This window comes from Tamandua tetradactyla, chromosome 11, assembly GCF_023851605.1.
Source record: "Tamandua tetradactyla isolate mTamTet1 chromosome 11, mTamTet1.pri, whole genome shotgun sequence".
Classification (NCBI taxonomy): Eukaryota; Metazoa; Chordata; class Mammalia; order Pilosa; family Myrmecophagidae; genus Tamandua; species Tamandua tetradactyla.
The window spans coordinates 34,827,162-34,839,790 of NC_135337.1; the positions used below are offsets into that span (position 1 = coordinate 34,827,162).

The 12,629-nt window shown below is 37.5% G+C and overlaps 1 long non-coding RNA gene and 1 pseudogene across 2 annotated transcripts in view; one reads left to right on the plus strand and one right to left on the minus strand.

Annotated features, from left to right (window-relative positions):
- Positions 1-12,629, plus strand: part of LOC143650051 (uncharacterized) — a 94,066-nt gene that overhangs the window by 19,501 nt on the left and 61,936 nt on the right. For both annotated transcript variants that reach the window (XR_013159334.1, XR_013159335.1), the window contains exon 2: positions 2,963-3,058. This is a non-coding gene — a long non-coding RNA (uncharacterized LOC143650051). The remainder of the gene's footprint in view (positions 1-2,962; positions 3,059-12,629) is intronic.
- On the minus strand, positions 176-1,804 carry LOC143650926 (thiamine transporter 2-like; annotated as a pseudogene).

Below are 12,629 nucleotides of genomic sequence, written 5' to 3' on the forward strand. Positions count from 1 at the left end.
CCAACTGTTTATGTTCAACCTAGTTAAAAATTCTGCACACAGTAAACATCCACTCCCCATTTTCACTCTATCTTAATCTAGGACAAAACATTAAAATACCTAAGCACATATGCAAAGCACAATATATTTTCAGTCAGTTGCCCATCCCCTAATTCCATGTTCGATGAAACCCAGGCTAAAACCCTGTTACTGTGCTCACATCAGGTATTGGGTCAACAGATACATTTGAATTCTGATCAGCAGGAGAACTACATTCTTTCTTTTTGCATTTGGCTGAATAGACTACATAAATGCTTCATTAGGAAAGTTCTAGTCATGACTGAGAAGTAGCTTCCATAAATAAAAAACTGAATATGAACAGGAGGACTCAGGCCTTGGTCATCAACCACAATCACGGTTAGGATGGTCTGGATCATCAAGGCAACAAAGACGTTGATTCAGAACATAAGGGCATAGTGATCCACACTGAGATTCTCAGCAATCTGAAATGCTGGTATCACTATAAGAAACATGTAATTTGGCTTGAATATCAAAAATCCAACACAGCATACCCAAATATTAGTTGTGTACTGCATGAGAAGTAGAGAACCTATACCTAATGCTGAGAAGATCCCCAATGCCAACTCTCCCAAAAGATTGAGGTTGACTTTCATTTAGCCTACTGGAAGTCTGCAATAGCCCTGCCAAATTTGCAAGAGTTCTCACTACTCTGTTATGCATTGCAAAATTGTGGGTAAGTGCTTTGTAATCCCACAGGATTTGAACATATTTCAAAACCTGGTTAAAACCTACCATGGAGAAAGCCACCAAAGAGACTAGTAAAAAAGATGCTTTGACATACAAAAAAATAAAAGATGCTTTGAGGAGCAGCATTCCCTTAAATCTTGGAACCACTGTGTAAGAACTTTAAAAGCCACATTTTTCTTGGCTTTGGGTTGTTCAACTGGCTATCATCCACAGGCCTTGAAATATTGAAAGACTCTTGGTAGACTGGTTTGTTAGTGATCTTTACAGGGGCGATCTAAGACAGCATATTTTCCTGGTGGCTTTTAGGTTCTTCTTTGCTGGGTTTTGCATGAAAGAACATGCTTTTCTTGGGCATCAGTAGAAAAAGTGAAAAAAGAAAGGCCATAGAAGCAGAGGCCAAGGATAGGACATTGAGGTAAAGGTATGACAGATTGGCCAAGGGTACCAGCACCTGGACCAGAATGGAGGCCACCATGTAGGCCACCAGTGTCATGCTCTTACAGTAGCTGTTCACTCTCTGGTAATGTTCCAAGCTGGCCATGCTGTATATATAGGCATAGTTGGCCACCTTGGTGGCAGAAACCAAGCCATGTGTAACCTCCAGTACCTGCATGGCTTTAAATCCTTGACCAAATATGAGCAGCACCCAGTTCACAATGAAGGTGATGCCTTGTAAGATAATAACTGGCTTACAGCAGTGCAATCAGTGAGAATGAACAAGGGGAGTAGCAGTGGCAGGTAAGAGTAGGTCAAAAGAGGAAGGATGTCTTTTGTGATTGCACTGAGGCTTGTACTTCTTCTTCTTCTTCTTCTTCTTCTTCTTCTTTATTTGCATGGGCAGGCACCAGGAACTGAACCTGGGTCTCCAGCATGGCACATGAGAATTCTGCCACTGAGCCACTGTTGCACTGCCCAGAGGCTCATACTTTTATCTGGTGCTGCTAAATAAGCACAAGAAATGGTTCTGACAGTTTCAGCACTGAGAAAAGTCCAAATAAGCAGAGAGTTACCTTGGGGGAAAAACAGGAATGGTTTGTGAAGTTTGGTCACAGTCCATGTCTGGTTAAAGGCTAGAACTGGGAAAATGTCCAAATCAAGTATCCCCAAAACTGGTTGTCAGGATCCTTAGCTCCTCTGTCACACTGCAAGGCACCTGGAGGTGTCTGCTGGCCTTTCCCTTCTCTTCCAGGTTTTGTTGACTTCAACTTCTTGCTTCTATTGCAAATACTTTCTTATTTTCTCCCCCAGATAGTCTGAAATGCATGAGGGTTGTTGTAGTTTAATAATTGCTGGAATGCAATATACCAGAAACAGAATGGCTTTTAAAAAGGAGAATTTAATAAGTTGCTAGTTTACAGTTCTAAGGCCAAGGAAATGTCCCAATTACAACAAGTCTATAGAAATTCCAGTCAAAGGCATCCAGGGAAAGATACCTTGGTTCAAGAAGGCTCATGAAGTTCAGGGTTTCTCTCTCAAGTGAGAAGGCACATGGTGAACATAGTCAAGGCTATGGCCTCATCTGCTAGCTTCCTCTCCTGGCTTCTGGTTTCATGAAGCTCCATGGAAGACGTTTTCCTTCTTCATCTCCAAAGGTCGCTGGTTAATGGACTCTCTGCTTCTCGTGGCTATGTCATCCTTCTCTGCTCTCTCCGAATCTCTCTTCAAAATGTTTTCTCTTTTATGGGATTTCAGTAAACTAATTAAGACCCACCCAAGTGGGTGGAGACACACCTTCACCTAATCCAACTTAACAACTTCTCTTGATTAAATCACATTTCCAGGAAGATGATCTAATTACAGTTTCAAACATACAATGTTGAATAAAGATTAGAAGAAGCAGCTGCCTTTACAAAATGGGATTAGGATTAAAACATGGTTTTTCTAGGGTACATACATCATTTCAAAACAGGACGAGGGTATTCTATCAACCTGTGCAGAATATCAAGATTCTCTTCTTTAGTCTAGGTTCCATGTTTAATAAAGCTGAATTACATTGTTTAAATAAAGTGATCCAACAGATTAAATTAAATATTGTGCTACACTACAGAAAATTTAAATGTTGAACAAAATAGACGTGTCTTCCTTTGGTTTCACACAGAAGTTAAAGTTTTAAAATACATACAATACCATCTTTTACCCTGTATTCTGATTTACCTTAGTCTTAAACAGATCAGCTTCATTTACATCTCTAATCAAAGTATGATCTCTTTTTCAGCTTCTTTAACAGTTGCTGTATGGTGTAATGCTGACTTCCAGAGCTGGAGAACTCTCAGGTATCATACAGATACTCAAAGTTCCAGGAAACTACCAGGTATACACACACAAAAAAACAAAGTATTTCTGAATTTAGAAATAACAGTTAAAAAAAAAAAAGAAAAGAAATAACAGTTAAAACTCAGAATAAATGTGACTGCTATGAGAGCTCACAATCTAGGCCCTAATTCTCTTACAAGCAGTTTTTAATTAAGCTACTTTCAAAAATAAAGACATTTGACAGTTTATTTATATTGGAGTCATCAACCACAAACCATAGCAGATGTTTGTCCTGTCTGACCTTTACATATTTACCAGGGTTATTTTAATTAATAGGGAGAACATAACTTATATATTTGCTTTGACTCTCTTTTAAAGTCCCTTTTTTTGCAGATGAAGTTATGACGTAACTGACCACATATACTTCTAGAGAAGCATTAGAGCAAAATAGTACAAGTAAATGTGATAGTTCCTATGATCTGTAACCTGTTTCTAAGAATAACTAAAACTGTAACCAACAACATCATACTTTGTCTAACATTACACAGATTAGTATCAAGATATAACATGGACAGTGAGAACGTTATCAAATCTTTAGAATTTTATACAATCTCTAAATAAATGAATAATATTTCATCCATAAAAATTTAGCTAATGGAAAGATAGAAAACCCCTTTTAATTATTGTAATATTTACCAAACACCTCCTGTGTAATATATTAAATTATTTTAGCATATCACTTTTACAAGATGAAAGAACAAATCCTTTGCAACAAATTTCCATTAAAAGTGAGAAATTTGAGAATTTCCATTAAAAGTCTTTTGAAATAAAATAGGATAGGTCAATACTGCTTGACAAAAATATTATTCTTCTGACATGATATAAATCTTTCTCTTCTAGATAGAGTACTCAGATAGTTAAGAAGAACTTTTTATAACTGTTCCTTAAGATTAGACCAACAATCCACATTATTTTAACATAGAGAAAACTAAACTCCAGTTTTGTATAAATTCACAGTTTGACATTAAAAAAAATCTTTAAAAATATTACAAAGAAACCTATCAAAATTTCAGTCAGCATTGACTATGACAGATAGAAATCACTTTCACAGCTTCACAGATCTTCTAGAATTTTCCATATCCATGTAGGTCTTGTCTTATATATTAAAACTAACTATTTTACTTTAGGACAAGCCATACTCCCTGTTTCTGTTCACTAAAGCTGCCAGAATATAATATGCCAGAAATGGGTTGGCTTTTACAATGGGGATTTATTAGTTTACAAATTTACGATTCTAAAGCCATGAAAATGTCCCAGTTAAGACATCAACAGGATGACACCTTTTCTGAAGAAAGGCCACTTGCATCCAAGGTTCCTCTGTCAGACAGCAAAGCACGTGGTCAGTGTCTGCTGGTCCTTCACCCCTGGGTTTCATTGCTTTCAGCTCCTGGTTGCAGTGGCCTCCATTCTGAGCTTCTGCGGGTCCTCTCTTAGCATCTCCAGGGCTTTTCTCTTTAAGCTCTGTCAGCTTTTTCTGTCCTTTATCCTCTCATAAAGGACTCCATTAAAAAGGATTAAGGCCCATCTGAATGGGGTGGGTCACATCCCAATTGAAATAACCTAACCAAAAGTTCCCACCCATGATAGGTCTGCACCCACAGGAATAGGTGAAAAGAGCATTGCCTTTTCTGGAGTACATCACAGCTTCAAATCAGCATACTCCCTTAGACAAGCTTCAAACTTTAGACAGCATTGACACAATAAACAAAATTCACTTTCATAAACCTTCTACAACTTCCCTTACCCATTTAAGTCAGCAAACAAAGTTCACTTTCACAAACCTTTTACAAAAGGAAAATTCACTTTCACAAACCTGCAATTTTCCGTATTCACTCAGGCTTTATTCTACACACAAAGCTTTTCTTTAACAAAGTACATCTTTTATATTTATATACCCACATACTTTACATTACCAAAATGTTTTTTGATACTGTCTTTAAGCATCTTACTGAACATAATTATTTTTAAAATAAAGTTTTTCAAAGGGAAAGCCATAGTAGCTCAGCAGGCAGAGTTCTCACCTGCCATGTCGGAGACCCAGGTTCAATTCCCAGTGCCTGGCCATTCAAAAAACATCCTGATTAAAATAAAGTTTGTCAAAATAATAAGTTAATTTCATTAAACCCAAACTTACATTTTTTCTTTTACCATAATAAAAACCTAAAAGATATAATGCTTGCTTGTTTTATCAGTAAATTTGTAAAAATTTAGGGAGGACATACCTAAGTAGAACAAAATTATATTTGTTTGACTCAAATATCATCATAAAGATAGGAATAAGACTAGACTTTGTCACTGCATTTTTTTGCAGCTTTATTTGCTTTTTTATTCCTTTTATTGGAGGTTAAAATAATCTATTTTCATAATATCCCACAATTATGAGCAACCTCAAAAGCATATTGACTAGGAAGCTCTGGAAAATGCACCACAATTGTTTAATTTATCCTGAGCATAAATCCGAGAAAGCTTTTCCATCGCTCTTAAAGGCATTTTCCTTTACTTACTGAAATTCAGCAATTAGATATTATTCAATTACTCCTTTCCCAAGGCTATTTATATTTTGATAATGATTTGTTTACTCTGGTTACCTTTGCAAAGGTATTAATGGAAAACAATTTTAATTGGGGAATTATTTCAGAGCAAACATGGCTTATTCTGCAGTATTTTGCAGTATTTCTTCTGTGCCTACCATTTCTAATCTCCTGACTCAGTAGATAGAATTCTAAACCAAGCCCACATCTCCCCCATATTTCTGCACCCATCTTTAGCCCCATAACTACCTTATCTGGCTCATTCACATGCAGCCAAGTTAAATGACCCTGAGACAGGGATTGGTGAGACAGAAAGAATGAGGCCTCCTCTGTTAACTTTAATTTAAAAGTTGTAAATGAAGGCAGTGGGATTTAAGATCCCTAAAGTGACCTTAGCATTGCAAGAGTTCCTATGTTCTTCTTTTAATTATATCCAATTATTAGATCCATTTCACTAAATGTTGTGATCTAGGCAACTGGAAAAGTCTTTGCTACATTTGGGAAATTCCAATGTCCAGTTTTATGTACAGTAATCAAAAATAGCAATGCCTTGAAGTTTGGTGTCTAAACAGTCATTTCTTTTTTCTCTTGGACTCCAGAAAAACTGGACATGCATATATATATATATGTGTGTATATATATATATATATATATATATATATATATATATATGTATATATGTATATATACACACACATTTATTTATCTTTAAGTAATTTGAATAGCGCTCTTTAATAATTTTTTGTTAATTTGGCTACTACCATCTGGAGGTACAAAAATATACATTGGACAAGCAGACAGATGCAAATAAAAAATGAGAAACACAATGTTTTAGTTTTCTAAATGCTGCTAGAAATGCAATATATCAGAAAAGGAATGGCTTTTAAAAAGGGAATTTATTAAGTTATATGTTTAAAGTTCTAAGGCCATAACAATGTCCAAACTGAGGCATCCAGAGAAAGATACCTTGACTCAAGGAAGGCCAATATCTGTGACATGGGAAGGCAAATGTCTGACATCTGTAGTCCTTGTTCCTAGTTCCATTGTTTCCAGCTTCTAATGCCAGTGGTTTCCTCTCTAAGCATGTGGGCTTTCACTTCCCAACTCCAGGACACATCTCTGGTTTCTGGTTTACTTAGCATCTCATGGGAAGGCACATGGCAGTATTCACTGGGCTCTGCGTCTCAAAATGTTCACATCAAGGTGTCTGCTCTCTCTGTTGGCACTCCAAGCATCTCCAAATGTCTGCATCTTTGTCAGCCCTGAAGCAACTGTGTTTTCCTCAAAATGTCTTCCCTTTTAAAGGACTGCAGTAAAGTACTCAAGACCCCTCCTTAAATGGGTAGAGTCCCATCTCCATCTAATCAAGAGGCCACACCCATAATTAGTTGTGTCACATCTCCATGGAAACAATCCAATTCAAGTTTCCACCCAGCAATTTTGAATCGGGATTAAAAGAAACATGGTTGTCCCCAAAATATTGGATCAGGAAAAAGGACATGGCTTTTGGGGGCACATAACAACTTCAAACCAGCACCCACACACAAAAAAAACAGAAAGAGAGAAATATACTTTTGAGAGGAACAAATAAAGCATTCAATATGCATCACCTCATCCCAATTCTGCCTTCTTTTGCAGAGCAACTCCACCTGTAATACAGTGTCCTTTTCTATAGAATTATTTTCAGGCCATTTGTTACAGGAATAAACTATTTTTTGTTGGGTTTTTTTCATAGTCTCATAATGAAAGTCTTTCAATATTTCAAAATACAATCCAAAGGCCTATATTCAGGAATGCTATTAGCATTAGAATGTCCCACTTTAAAGAATTTCCATAATCAGTGTGCTGGTTTGAATCTGTTGTGTACCCCAGAAAAACCTAAGTTCTCTTAATCCATCCCTGTGGGTGCAGACCTGTTGTGGGTGGGACCTTTTGATTAGGTTCTTTCCATGGACATATAACCCAGCCCATTCAAGGTAGATATTAATTCCCTTCCTGGAGCCTTTTCTTTTTTTTTTCTTTTTTGTTGTATATTATAACATATATACAAAGCAAAGAAAAAAAAAAGCGGTAGTTTTCAAAGCACTCTTCAACAAGTAGTTACAGGACAGATCCCAGAGTTCATCATGGGCTACTATACCATCCTCCTCACATTCTTCCTTCTAGCTGCTCCAGAATATAGGCAGCTAGAAGGCATAAACATTTTTTTATCATCAGTGTTGGGTTGTTTTTTTTTTGAAAAATAACATTTATACAAAAAGCAATAAATTTCAAAGCACAGCACTGCAATTAGTTGTAGAACATATTTCAGAGTTTGACATGGGTTACAATTCCACAATTTCAGGTTTTTACTTCTAGCTGCTCTAAGATATTGGTGGCTAAAAGAGATATCAATTTAATGATTCAACAATCATATTCATTTGTTAAATCCCATTGTTTTAGCTTGCTAGCTGCCAGAATGCAATATAACAGAAACGGAGTGGCTTTTAAAAAGGGGAATTTAGTAAGTTGCTAGTTTACAGTTCTAAGGTCAACAAAATGTCCCATTTAAAATAAGTCTATAGATATGTCCAATCTAAGACATTCAGGGAAAGATACCTTGGTTCAAGAAGGCTTACGAAATTCAGGGTTTCTCTGTCAGGTGAGAAGGCACATGGCAAACACAGTCAGGGTTTCTCGCTCATCTGGAAAGGCATGTGGTGAACATGGTGTCATCTGCTAGCTTTCTGTCCTGGCTTCCTGTTTCATGAAGCTCCCCAAGAGGCATGTTCCTTCTTCATGTCCAAAGATCACTGGCTGGTAGACTCCGCTTCTTGTGGCTATGTCATTCTTCTCTGCTGTCTCTGAATCTTTAAATCTCTCTTGTTGTTCTCTTTTATGGGATTCTAGTAAACTAATCAAGACCCACCTGAATGGGTGGAGACACATCTCCACCTTATCCAGTTTAACAATCACTCTTGATTGAGTCACATCTCCAGGGAGATGATCTAATTACAGTTTCAAACATACAGTACTGAATAGGAATTAGAAGAAATAGCTGCCTTTACAAAATAGGATTAGGATTAAAATATGGCTTTTCTAGGGCACATGCATCATTTCAAACCAGCACACTCATCTCTGTATAACTTCACCATCAGCTTTGATTTTTCTATCCCTGTCTTTGGGAGTGTTTGGGCTATGGCCATTCTAAAATTTTCATGTTGGAAGGGTCTGTCAATAATATGGGGTAGGGAGTTGGAACTAGCTGATGTTCTGGAGAGGCTGGGCCCTCTGGGTTTCAGGATTTATCTGGTCCAAGGACCCATCTGGAGGTTGTAGATTTCTGGAAAGTTACCCTAGAGCATGAAGCCTTTGCAGAATCTTATATATTGCCCTAGGTGTTCTATAGGATTGGCTGGAATGGTCCTCATTGGGGGTTGGCAGGTTATGATAGGTAGCAATGTCTAACTGAAGCTTGCATAAGAGCAACCTCCAGAGTAGCCTCTCAAATCTATTTGAACTCTCTCTACCACTAATATATTAGTTACACTTATTTTCCTCCTTTTGTTCAGGATGGAATTGTTGATCTCATGGTTCCAGGGCTAGATTCATCCTTGGGAGTCATCTCCCACATTGCTAAGGAGATTTCATCCCTCAATGTCATGTCCCACATAAGGGGGGAGAGCAATGATTTCACTTGCAGTGTTGGGCTTAAAGAGAGTGAGGCCACATCTGAGCAACAAAAGAGGTCTACCAGAAGTAACTCTTAGGCATACCAATATGTAGGCTAAGCTTTTGCACTACCTACATAAGCTTCACAAGAGTAAGCCTCAAGATCAAGGGCTTGGCCCATTGGTTTGGGTGTCCCTAATGTTTGACACAGTATCAGGGGATTCTGTGATGGTGAAGTTTAATAGTTCCATATTTTTTTCTCCCATCCCTCAAGGAACTTTGCCAATACTTGTTGATTTTCTGCTTAATATACTCTAGGATGTTTCCAGGCATTGCATTAAGCTATACAGGATTAAAGGACCTCTTTCTTATTCTGGGCTCCCTGTGTTTCAATTGCTCAAGTGAGCTATATAGATAGGTTGAGTTAGATTATTTACTACAGAAAATTTCAGTTGCAGACCAAATAAACCTTTCTTTCTTTGGTTTCAAAGCATATGTATGGTTCTAAAATATAGACAATGTCTTCCTTATCCCTGTGTTCTTAATTACTTTAACCCCAACATGATTAGCTTCAAAATATCAGGTTAAATATGTATAATGTATAATAATATATACAAACCAGCCTCTCAAAATCTAGAAATAATAATTACCTCTCTGGACTAAAAGTGTCTGTTAGAAAAGCTTACAATCTAGTCCCCTGTTTTCTTATAAGCATTTTCTAAAGGAGACCATGCCATTGTTTTTCTTTTGTTTCTAGCTTATTTTGCCCCACCAAATGTCTCACAAGTTTATTCACATTGTTGCATGCCTCAGAACTTTGTTACTTTTTCTAGCAACCAACATTCATTCATAAATATACATCATCATTCACCAATCTACTTCTCAGTCAGTGCATCCTTCAGCCACATGCATTCATCAGGGATCATGTATAGTGCCCAAAGTCCACAGTCCATCAAAACTCTCAATTTTAGATAATTTCATTGTTCCCAAGAGAGAGAAAACCAATAAACACATCTTTACCAAATAGGAAATCTAAACCTCCTCTTAACTCATATCCCTTGCCCCATTACTTACCTCTGCTGTTGCTGTGTCAGTGCTGATGTTCCTTTTAAACATAACCCATTGGGCGGGCCGCGGTGGCTCAGCGGGCAAAGTGCTTGCCTGCTATGCCGGAGGACCTCGGTTCGATTCCCGGCCCCAGCCCATGTAACAAAAAACGGAGAAACAGAATACAATAAAACAAGAAAATGTTTAAAAATGTTTCCCTTTCTTCCTTCCTTCCTTCCTTCTATCCTTCCTTCCTTCTCTCTGTCTTTCCTTTAAAAAAAAAAAAAAAAAAAAAAAAAACAAAAAACATAACCCATAGCATGCAATCGCAGTTTTCCCCTGTACCCTGGACTTAAACACTCTTTGTACATGAATCATACATTTGAGGTAGTTCTTGCAAGGGCTGATTTATATTACTAGTGTTAATCAGTGGAACACATAGGTATATACAACCCCTTTCAATCTTGTTCGTCTTCAATATGGTAATATTACTTATAGACACACTAGAGAACTGCCCTCACTTGTATCTATTCCCTTACATTGGGGTTCAATCTCATTAGCTAACAGTTCACCCATCTCTAGCTTCTATGTATCTCTCAGTTTCCTATATTCTGTATTATAAGCCTCTGATTTTACTTTCGCCATGGTCATAAACATGGAATCATATAGTATCTATCCTTTTGTGTCTGGCTTATTTCATTCAACATTATGTCCTCAAGGCTTATCCATCTTGTCATGTGCTTCAGAACGCCATTTCATCTTACTGCTGCATAATATGCCACTGTGTGTATATATCACATTTTTTAATCCATTCATCTGTTATGGGCATTTGGTTTGTTTCCATCTTTTGGAACTGTGAATTATGCTGCTATGAACATTGATGTGCAAAAGTCTGTTTGTGTCTTTGCTTTCAGCTCTTCTGGTATATACCAAGTAGTGCTATTACTGGGTCATAGGGCAACATGATATTTAGTTTCCTAAGGAACCACCAACAGTCTTCCATAGTGGTTGCACCATTATACATTCCTACCCCTTTGCTGGTGTCTTTTATGAGATGATAAAAGGTAGAGTCATTTTGGAGAGAGCTCAGAGAAGCTAAAAGATGTCCCAGAGAGCACAGAGAAGCTAAAAGTTTGCTCTGGAGAAGCTAAGAAAGAAAATGCCTTGGAGAAACTAAGATAGAAAGAAATGCCCAGAGACATTTTGGAGACAGTCATTGAAACCAGTATGGGGATTGCCATGTGCCCTCATTGTGACAAAGCAAACCTAGATGTCACTGGCCTTTCCTCAGAGAAGATATACTCCCTTGATGCCTTAATTTGGACATTTTCATGTAAATTTGTAGCCTAATAACTCCCCATTGAAAAAGCCAACCCATTTCTGGTATGCTGCATTCTGGAAGCTTTAGCAAACCAAAGCAATAGCAACCAGTTACAAACACTTGAACAATAGAAATACAGTAACACACCAACTAACAAATTTAAGACACTTAATACTTACAATATATTTAAGTAACAGAGCTGTTAATAACTAGACTGAATCCACCAATTATTAATAAACAGGCATTAAAAACTCACTATACCTAAGTAACATGCCAGTTAACAATTAAACAGGCATACTTAATTTCATTTAAGAACAAATAATCATTGAATTACTTATTTCCCAGAAGTATACTTTGAACCCCATACAGACAAACACAGGTCAAAACCTCAAACCACTTACAGAATGGTACTGAGAAAACAGAAAGGGGTAGAGGTCAGAACAAGGGGGATCATTTGGGAAGCAGGACCTAGGGCCTCAAGCCAAGGTCCAGGGGACTCAAACTACCATATTAACTTCCCAGTTCACTTTCACCTTGATGAACCACTCACACAGTTAGATATCCACACTTGGAACAGAGAAGTGTTTCTCTCTGAAGCTTTTAAATGTGCCAAGGGTCTGGAGTGCAAGCACAGCAGAGAAAAATCCAGTTGCTGAGCCTCTAGACTAAAAGAGTCTAGCATCCACAAAAATCTTGATTACCCTTTTTACCTGTCTGCCAAGACTCCAGAACTTTGGTCAGTTGGATTCTTCAGTTCTTAGGAATCTTTGACCCATCTGCATCATCAAATCAGTACTGAACAAAAGCAATGGGTTCTCTGCCTGATGAACTCAAGTGACTAATTCCTAAGACACTGAGGTTTCAAGAAAAAATAGTTATTGCTAGGTGCAAAAGAGAATATCAGATGGCCTATCAGCCTAAAAATCTGTCTCTCTGAACGCAGTAACTCTAATAGTTTTATGGTATCAAATGATGGGCAGCTTTTAGGATGAGCACAATGGCTCAAGATGAGTTTATGG